Source organism: Sturnus vulgaris, chromosome 26 (assembly GCF_052056855.1).
Source record: "Sturnus vulgaris isolate bStuVul1 chromosome 26, bStuVul1.hap1, whole genome shotgun sequence".
Lineage (NCBI taxonomy): Eukaryota > Metazoa > Chordata > Aves > Passeriformes > Sturnidae > Sturnus > Sturnus vulgaris.
Genome location: NC_142268.1, coordinates 5808235 through 5818614, shown reverse-complemented (window position 1 = coordinate 5818614; position 10380 = coordinate 5808235). Strand labels below are relative to the sequence as shown.

Here is a 10380-nt window from a genome sequence, read left to right as displayed (position 1 = left end):
GGAAGAAGGAAATTCTGATTTCACATATGGGAAAAGAAATGTTGACATTTGAATGAGATTGTTCATACCCCAGAAAAGGTTGCTTTGAAAGGTTGTGGAAGTCCTGTGTGGAAACACGGCTTTACAAGTCCTTTCCACCAGGAGACAACAGCTGCAGAACATCTGGGTGTGCCAGTGTTGAGAGCACCAGCAAAGATCAAAGTGGAGAAGTTGGTGAACAATGGCAGTGGCCTGGGGGAGAGCAAGTGGGGTGCTGGCTGTGGGACCAGGGGAGTCCTGACTGATTTAGGAGGCGTGTGATGGTCTGTGCCAGCAAGCAGAGTAGTGCTGTGGTCTTGGCACACTGCGAATACTGGAATTCAGTGGGGTCACTGGGCAGGCTGAGTGTCTGAGGTGCTGGAGGGACCCAGGTTGCCCACATGTAAACATCCAGTCTCACTCTTGCCAGCCACAGAAAGGAGCAGGATGTGGCTGCTGGCGATGCCTGTCATGTATATGTAGTGTATATGCGTGCTATCCCAGCCTGCTGGGAACACTTCTTCTTTGGGACTGCTTGGGCTGAAGGAGAGAAAGCAGTGGTAGTTTCTGAGGTTTCGAGTTTGCTCGAGTTTCTCAGGCTGTTTCTGGAGCCACCCAGAGTTCTCTTCCTTGAAGCATTTCAAGTCCTGCTAATTTTCAAAATTCAAACAGACACAGCCCTAAGCTAGTTGATCTGACTTCAGAGCTATTCTTTCGCTGAGCTGTTGGATGATCTGATCTCCTGAGATGTCTTCCATTTCAGTTTATGACCTGGTTCTTGTGAAAAATAGGATCTTTTAGCCTGGAGAAGAGAGGTTTCTGGAGAGACAGTATTGTGGCCTTTGAATATGTAAAGAGGGTATAAGACAAATGGAGAAAGACTTTTTAGGAAGGTTTGCAGAGAAAGGACAAGGGGACATGCTTTCAAACTGAGACTAGGTTTAGATTGGCTAAAAGGAAAAGCTTTTCTACAATGAAGCTGGTGAGACACTCAAACGGCTGTTCCAGAGAAGTTGTGGATGCCCCATCATTGAGAGTGCTCCTTATCAGTTTGGCTAGTCTTGAGCAATTTCATCTACTGTAAGATCTACCTGGCAAGGAAGTTGGACTAGGTGATCTTTAATCACAGACTGTTGTATGATTCCGTGGAAGACAGAATGCAATAAAGTTCATAATTCAGATTTTGGCGCAGACATATTTATAATTTCTCACTTTATGCATCATTGCAATGACAACTTGTTAGCTTCTGAAATGATTAGCTGAGATTGATTTCCTTCCTTAGTTTCATTTTCCCTGTTATTCCTTCACTCTTGGACCTTTTTTTCACTAGATTTCCTCTTTCAGTAAACTGCCCTTAAGTATCACTTTGCTCCCCACCTGGCTTTTTTTTTTTTTTTTTTTTTTTCAATGACACCTTTTCACTGGTTCGTTTTGGGCCTTTGCTGCTTGAAGTCCAGCAGCCTCCTTGTCAGAGCATTATGGAGCTTTCTTTACAGCTTCATCACTATGCAAAAAGCCATAAATTACTGTGTTCCATCTCACATACCATCAAGTATCACACTAATATTCCCTCTGCTGAATAGCTGGTTGGCTTACATAGACCAGCCAAAAACCAGGAAATCCAGATGGCAGCAAGAATCTTGTAGACTACTCCCGCTGTTCATTTAAATTCTGGAGAAGTCACGTGAGGTATCACATTCTCTTGAAAGAAGTGTCTATCATCTCGGACATTCTAGAATGGGCTATTAATATTGTCGTGAGTTTCTGGCTAGACTTTTTAGTATGCCAATTCAAATTCAAATGATCTGAAATGATAGAACTTCAAGAATTGTTTTTGCCAGAATCGAAGTATGATGGAGTTATATAGGGAGAATCTTAATCTTAGTTATTCTATTCCATCTCACATCATGGCTGGGGGCAGGGAGAAGGGAGTATCTTTGGGGGACAATGGGTTGCGGTGTAGTCAGTAAGCTGGGCAGAGGAGCCATCAGGTATTGTCTGTTGTTGGGGGGGGATTCATGTGAACTCTTCCTTTCTTGTACCCTGCCACCAGTATTGTTGCTAAAATTGTTTGTTTTCTCATCCAAGTGACAAAATCAGCACACTTAATGAGGGATGAAGAGGGAGCAGCGACCTCGGAACAGGAGGAAGAAGAAGCAGAGCCTGCTGTCCTCCAGAAGAAAAAAAACGCTACCAGCCAACTTTGCATCATCTGTGAACTTCCTGGGCGTGTACTCTATCCCCTTGTCCAGATCACTGAGCAAGATATTAAACAGGACTGGGCCCAAGACTGAGCCTTGGGGACCAGCTGGATGAACTCTATTTCCCACCACTCTGTGGGCCTGGCCATCACCCAGTTTGTCACCCAGCAAACAGCCCACCCATGCAAACCATAAACAGACAGTTTCTTCAGGAGAATGATGTGAGACTCATTGCAAAAAGGATCAGGGAGATGCCTAGGAAGAGTCTCAGGTGAATCCAGGAGACTATAGTGGAGGACTATTCAGTTTTCCAATCAATTGCTTAAAAAACTCTACAAAACCGTAATAAAAAAACAACCAACCAACCAAACAAACAAAAAAAGCAGACCAAACAAACACACAAAAACTCCCAACCAATAATCCCCAAAGAGACAAAAAAAGCCCCCAAAAAAGCCCACCAAAAAACCCACCCAAAACCGGAAAAAAAAGCCCCAAACCCAACACAAAAAATCAGGGTGAAGGTTTTTAGTAACTTTAAAAATAACAAAACAAAACAAAACGAAACAAAAAAAACCCCAAAAAGTCACATTTCTAAAGGTGCTGTCCCAGCCTCTTCTCTCAGCAGGGAGGACATGCTGAAGTGGAGCCAGTTGGAAGAAAGCGGGACGGGGCAGCACCTGGGCCATTGTCACAGGACGGCCCTGTGGCTGCCCCATTGCCAAAACCTGGACACATAAATCAAACACAGGTATGCACATGTGCTTAGACACAGCAAAAATATATTTGTCTGAAAAGAATACAGGTCCATTTCTATCACTGGAAAGAGCATAATGCCTCGTCTCAGCTTTCTTTTCAGTCATTACAAATGTTTCGAAAATAAAGGAGTGCAGAAAATGGAAATATCCAAGATCAACAGGAGGACCAGTAACAAAGATTCCATTTTTGAAACTGCATTGGGAATCCTCTGCAGAAATTGACTCAGAGCTCTAAGATTTACAAAAAAGACCAAGAGGATTGGAGTCAATACAACACAGTGTCTGGAGACTTCAGCTGGTTGCCTTGATTTCTCAAATATGATGGAGGAAGCACCTTAGCAACTACAGCTGCCAGTTCTCTCAGGGCCCTGACATGCCTCTGGGTGGGTGCCATGGTCTTGCATGCTCAGGTTCCTCAAGTGGTCTGAAAGCTGACCTGCTACTATGGGTTAGAATCAAGTCCACCAGTCCAATAACCTGAGAGATGTGGAAATAGTGACTGGCAGTAAAAATTGAGACCAACACTTGTTGAGTACCTCAGCCTTCTCCTTGTCTGTTGTCACTAGTCCTGTCTGGCTTATGGGGGTGGGGGGGGAATAGGGGAGGTGTGATAGGTTTCTTTTCATCTTCCTTTTCCCACTGAAATACCCGTAGGTGCCTTTATTATTCTTAGTTTTGGCATGCTTTTCCAAATTCAGCTTCAACTGAGCCTTAGCTATACTGATCCCATCCTCACACACTCATGTGTTACCACTGTATTTTTCCCATGATTTGTCTCGCTGTGTATCGTCTGCATATTACCTACTTGCATCACGTCTATTAATTTTCAATAACCTTCTGGCTTTAACTTGCTTTCAAAAAAAAACCTTTTTGAACCTTTTCACCTCAGAAATTCACCTGGGAAACCCCAAATCCCCAGAATTCGACCCAAAATTCACCTGGCACCCCAAATTCACCCTCCAAATTCGCTCCAAAATGATTGGCAACTTTACACACTCCATTTTCCCACAAAAGGATCTAGAGCCCTGTGCGCTTCGTATACAAACTAAATGCAAAAAACCTTTCTATTCATTCTCAGCAAAAAGACGTCCTATTCCTCCTTCTTTTGGACAAAACTGCCTTCACTTTCAAACTTATTCTCTTGCTCGCTTACCTGCATAATGCTTAGTCCCTGTTCTGCATGCTCATTTTCTTCACTTTTACAAGGAATCCTCTCCTCATCTTCTTCTTCCTCTGCTTCAACATGCAAAAACAAACCAAAAATTGTCTCTTCTACAGAAAATGAGGGGAGAAAAGAACACAAATGATAACCAATACCCTGCCAAGTAGAAATTTCTTCTATATTTCAGTGACTGATAGGCAGAAAAAATGAATTTCATCTGGGGAAAGAAAGACATTCTAGGAATATTCAGACTGCTATCTTGCCCCAGGTAAAACATTTACCATGGCCTTAGCGTTAATGAGCTTGTGAACATCAGCTGCCAAGAGGAAGGACATTTCCTCCAGTTTCACACAATACTTGGTCAGTACATCTGCTATCTGTGCAATCAAAGAATACAGAAAAGCAACAACAATGAAAAGTAGAACTCAAATATCAATTTCCCAAGTTAAAATCTACATGAACAAGACAATTTTTCCATTCAAGTGAATTCGATTTAATTAATTCATTAACTACATAAGTAGCATTCTCACGTTCAAGAACAGAATTCAAAGAATCAACGTTGCTTCTTCTGAGACATTGAAGCCTGAGTAGATCCCAACTTCAAATCTAGTAGGACGCCATGAAAGCAATACCTGCTACATTTAGTACATGTAAACTACAAAGACATCTAGAACAGCTCTAAAAGATGAGCAAACCCATGAACTTTGAAGGAGACGCTAGCAAGAAATGTGGAAATAGGCTTTATCTGCCCAGTGCTTTTCCCAAAAGCACGGGCACTCCTTGGCGTCAGTGAGAGTCTCTGTCTCATTACTCAGCAGCTGGCTTAGGGTAAAAAAGGATGCATGCAATCACTTCATTCCTGTTCATGACATAAACTTACTGCATCATCGTGGAAGCCATTTACTTGGAAATATAGCCTAAAAAATAGGTGTCAGACTGGGTACATATCTAGATTGCTATGAGCAAAACCAATTTCTTTTTAACAGGAAAGCCATACAATATGCCTGCCATGGCAAATATTAGTCTACTAGCCCTGCACTTCAACGGGCAGTGAGCAGTTCATGACACCAAATTTACGTTTGGCAAGGAGACAGTCTATTTATTACAAGCCCCTAGTTCTAGAACCAAGAATTCAGGAGTTGCTCATTCCCAATGAAAATCTGTCCATTTCGTACCTTTGGGGTTTTATGCTTCTGTTCTTTACCTGTCTTGAGTGTGGCTCTCTTGTGAAGTCACTGATGGGTGTTTTTCCAACACATTTCTGCTGATTACACGGTAATTGCATGGCATCAGCAGACATCTCTGAATGTCTCTTGAAAGTATGCTTTTTACTCTTCCTAGAGGACCTTGTCTTCTTCTTTCCTTCACCCAAAAGGTGGGCTAAGTGAGCCTTCAAAGAACCATCATCTCAACAATTAGAATTCTTTCAAACCTACTGAATGGAGAACAGCGACAAAAAAATTTTAAAAAGACTAGTACGCGAAAGACAGCAGAAGAGAAAGGTAAAATAATGAATCCTACATGCCACATGCATAACTCTCTTCATTCAAGGCTATTTTCAAAATGAGAAGAAAAAAAAAAAAAAAAAGATCATCTTTTCCTCAGAGAGCAAAAGTGGAGTAACTGGATTGTGTTGCCTTGCCTACAGTTACCAGAAAAGTCAACAGCAGAGTTGAAAACTCCTGAAGCTGGCTAACTACGCCTCTAAATGTTTTACTACTGTGTTATGATTCTGTCTTCAGTTAATAGAACCCGATATACAACAAAGAGATGGGAGCACATGGAGATGCATTGGAGAGCCTACGCTGGAGGTAACACATTCATTTTTTACTCAAACAAATCCAAATTAGAAATGTTGAAAATGACCTGGGGCCATTTCAACAGCCAGCAAACTAACACAACCAACCTTTGGCTTTTATTCAATCCTTTGCTTGTTTTACCTGGACCTTGAAGATCTGTCTGCAGCCTTCCTCTCTGCAAATATATCACACTCGTCCTATTGAGAACCCATGGCTCATCACAGCTGCTTTGCCACGCCTGCTTCCAGAAGAACTGGCAACTACAAGCTGGGAGCCAAGAGATACAACACTTCACTTGGAAAAGGGCCTTCCATGAATCCTAGAATCCCAGAATGGTTTGGACTGGAAGCGACCTTAGAGACAGATTCTCTTCTTCCCACATCCTGACATGGGCAGGGACACTTTTCCACTAGTCCAGGTTGCTCCATGTCCGCTCCAGCCTGGCCCTGGACGCTTCCTGCCATGGGGCTCCTACACAGTCTCTTTGAGCAACATGTGCCAGGCCTCAGCACCCACACAAGGAAGAATTCCTTTCCAATATCCCATCTACCCCAGCCCTCTGGCAGTTTGAAGCTATTCCCCCTTGTCCTGCGAGTCCAGAACCTTTTCCAAAGTCCCTCCCCAGCTATCTTGGAGCCCCAGCAGGCACTGCAAGGGGCTCGAAGGTCTCCCTGGAGCCTTCTGTTCTCCAGATTGGACACCCTCAGCTCTCCCAGACTGTCCTAGAGCAAAGAAGCTCCACCTTTCAAAGCACCTTAGAAGCCTCCTACCGGCCAAACTCGATGGCAACGCTGGCCTTCCGGGCCCTACGGATATCGCTTCCGGTGTCGCTCGGGGTCACTCCCGGCTCTCTCCCCGCCCCCCATGGGGCCCTCAGGCGATGCCGCTCCGACGCAGCTCCTGCCGCTGTCAGACCAGCGGGGGGGCGGGGGGCCAGCCCAGCCTCATCCACAATCCACACTGTCCTCGGCGGCTGCTGCGGGCTCATGGCGGCCCACACACCCGGAAGCAGAGCTCCGAACACAGAGGATCATAGCCCCACATTTGTGTTCGTCTCTGCACAAGGCAGGGCAGACTTGCCATGCCCGGACTTTTCAGTTCAGCACGAAAATGAGAATAAACCTGCGCCATGGGAGAGGAAACCTCTAAAGACTCCCTCATACGTGGTCGCTCAACTTAATGCCTAGGCACTTGCCATTCCTAAGGCTGCACTAAAGCCCTTTTTACCTTGCGGGTAAGAAATGCCATTGTTCTGGTGTGCAGCTAAAGGCGCAGCACAGGCAGGCCAGGGCAAAAGCTGGGGCAGTGCCCGTCTTCACTCCTTCACTGTGCTGTACTCCATGCAGCTAGAGCGAAGCGAGAAGGACGCGAGGACGAAGAAGGCGTTCTTAAAGTAGTTCCCTGGCAGCAGCCCTGAAAGGGCGCATAACACACGGCGTCTCGCTGCCCTCCGTTCTACATACTCGCGGCTCCCTTTGCCGACTCGCAAAAGTTGCTGCCAGAGCAGAGGCGGCCAGATTGAAGAGGCAGTGCTTAGGTTCACCTTCTCCTTACTGCACGTAAGCCACGTCCAGCTCCTCGCTGCACTCTGGATTTCCCTTCTCATCGGCACTCACCGTGGTGCTGTGTGCAAATCGGAGCATGGAAGAGACCGCCAATGCTTTCACAGCGGGCTGCAAGGGAACCAAGGAGCAGCACAAGCAGCAGTGCTTCAGCTTGCTCTTTCCGACATGCTAAGGGCACTTGGGAAGGCAAGCGAGAGTCAACCACCTTCCTCTCCTAGTAGCCTCTAAGGTGGTGTAGACAAGCACGTGACTAGTGCCGCTTCGATCACCGCCCTCGCCCAAGCGTGGCTCCGCTTTCACTTGCCGGCGGCAAGAAGCCGCTGCAGGGGCGCCACATAGCCAGCAGTGTGCCGGCAGCCAAGAGCTCGAGAACGCTGCTTCTGCCCCAAGCCCGCCTAGGGCGTGCACCTTTGTTCTCAGAGCTCCGTGCAACAGTCTGCCTCTCGAGCACTTCGAATGTAAACGAAAGCTTTTAGCATACGCCCTCCAAAGAGATCCGTTGCCAGGACGAGAATGTCTTGTGGCCGGAGCTCGCCCCCTCCGCGAGGAAGCTGCTATTAGCACCGCGTTGCAGGGACACGTCTCGCTTCTTGACTTCGTGCTTAGCGCTCTCCGAATTCGCCGCTAGCTCCACGGTCCTTCTCAGCTGCAAGTAACAGCGCTCGCAGTACATAGAGCTTCGCAAGGATCGAAGACTCGGAGGAACATATCGCACACGACAATGTGCCAGGACAGAGACGTGTTCTACATTTTCCCTTCTCGTCATCCAGATTGTGCCTCTGCTGCTTCTGCGGTTAGGAATCGCTCCTTGAAAGACGAGCGAGAGCGTCTTTCTGGGTGCATTGCACTGAGTGACTGCTGGCTAGGGACTTTGCACTCGGAGCCAAGGCAACAGAGCGTGCTTGTCCGCAGAACTGAGAACACGCTGTTGGGCAGAGCTGAAACTGGCCGCTGGAGTTCAGCTCTCTCCGAACGGCAGGAGGCGAAGAACGAAGCCGCTTGCGAGTGGCGCAGTGCAGCGAAGAGCACACGAGCAGCCAAAGAGCTCCTTCACAATCGCTTTCACTTCTCAGTGCTCTTGCTGCTTGGAAAAGCAGCACACAGCCGTTGCACGCCAGGGCAAAAGCAGGGGCAGTACACTTCCTCACTCCTTCGCTGTGCTGTACTCCATGCAGCTAGAACGAAGCGAGAAGGACGCGAGGAAGAAGAAGGCGTTCTTAAAGTAGCCCCCTGGCAGCAGCCCTGAAAGGGCGCATAACACACGGCGTCTCGCTGCCCTCCGTTCTACATACTCGCAGCTCGCTCTGCCGACTCGCAAAAGTTGCTACCAGAGCAGAGGCGGCCAGATTGAAGAGGCAGTGCTTAGGTTCACCTTCTCCTTACTGCACGTAAGCCACGTCCAGCTCCTCGCTGCACTCTGGATTTCCCTTCTCATCGGCACTTACAGTGGTGCTGTGTGTGTGCAACTCGGCGCGTGGAAGAGACCGCCAATGCTTTCACAGCGGGCTGCAAGGGAACCAAGGAGCAGCACAAGCAGCAGTGCTTCAGCTTGCTCCTTCCGACTGCTAAGGGCACTTGGGAAGGCAAGCGAGAGTCAACCACCTTCCTCACCTAGTAGCCTCTAACGCGGTGTACACAAGCACGTGACTAGTGCCGCTTCGTTCACCGCCCTCGCCCATGCGTGGCTCCGCTTTCACTTGCCGGCGGCAAGAAGCCGCTGCAGGGGCGCCACATAGCCAGCAGTGTGCCGGCAGCCAAGAGCTCGAGAACGCTTCTTCTGCCCAAGCCCGCCTAGGGCGTGCACCTTTGTTCTCAGAGCTCCGTGCAACAGTCTGCCTCTCACGCAGTTCGAATGTAAACGAAAGCTTTACGCCTACGCCCTTCACAGAGATCCGTTGCCAGGACGAGAATGTCTTGTGGCCGGAGCTCGCCCCCTCCGCGAGGAAGCTGCCCTTAGCACCGAATTGCAGGGACACGTCTCGCTTCTTGACTTCGTGCTTAGCGCTCTCCGAATTCGCCGCTAGCTCCACGGTCCTTCTCAGCTGCAAGTAACAGCGCTCGCAGTACATAGAGCTTCGCAAGGATCGAAGACTCGGAGGAACATATCGCACACGACAATGTGCCAGGACAGAGACGTGTTCTACATTGTCCCTTCTCGTCATCCAGTTTGTGCCTCTGCTGCTTGTGCTGTTAGGAATCGCTCCTTGAAAGACGAGCGAGAGCGTCGTTCCGGGTGCATTGCACTGAGTGCATGCTCGCTAGGAACTTTGCACTCGGAGCCAAGGCAGCAGGGCGTGCTTGTCCGCAGAACTGAGAGCACGCTGTTGGGCAGAGCTGAAACTGACCGCTGCAGTTCAGCTCCTTCCGACTGCTAAGGGCTCTTAGGCAGGCAAGCGAGAGTCATCCACCTTCCTCTCCTAGTAGCCTCTAACCTGGTGCACACAAGCACGGCACTTGTGCCCCTCCTTTCACCGCCCTCGCCCACGCGTGGCTCCGCTTTCACTTGCCGTCGGCCAGAAGACGCTGCAGGGGCGCCACATAGCCAGCAGTGTGCCGGCAGCCAAGAGCTCGAGAACGCTTCTTCTGCACAAGCCAGCCTAGGGCGTGCACCTTTGTTCTCAGAGCTCCGTGCAACAGTCTGCCTCTCTAGCACTTCGAATGGAAAACGAAAGCTTTTCGCCTACGCCCTTCACAGAGATCCGTTGCCACGACGAGAATGTCTTGTGGCCGGAGCTCGCCCCCTCCGCGAGGAAGCTGCCCTTAGCACCGCATTGCAGGGACACGTCTCGCTTCTTGACTTCGTGCTTAGCGCTCTCCGAATTCGCCTCTAGCTCCACGGTCCTTCTCAGCTGCAAGTAACAGCGCTCGCAGTACATAGAG

The 10380-nt window shown here is 48.5% G+C and overlaps 1 long non-coding RNA gene across 1 annotated transcript; it reads right to left on the bottom strand.

Annotated features, from left to right (window-relative positions):
• Window positions 1–5437: 5437 nt before the first annotated feature.
• LOC148221216 (uncharacterized) lies at window positions 5438–6782 on the bottom strand. Its single transcript, XR_015808460.1, has 3 exons — window positions 6706–6782; window positions 6077–6202; window positions 5438–5571 (listed from the first exon to the last, which is right to left on the bottom strand). It is a non-coding gene; the product is annotated as an uncharacterized LOC148221216 (long non-coding RNA).
• Between the last annotated feature and the right edge of the window lie 3598 nt (window positions 6783–10380).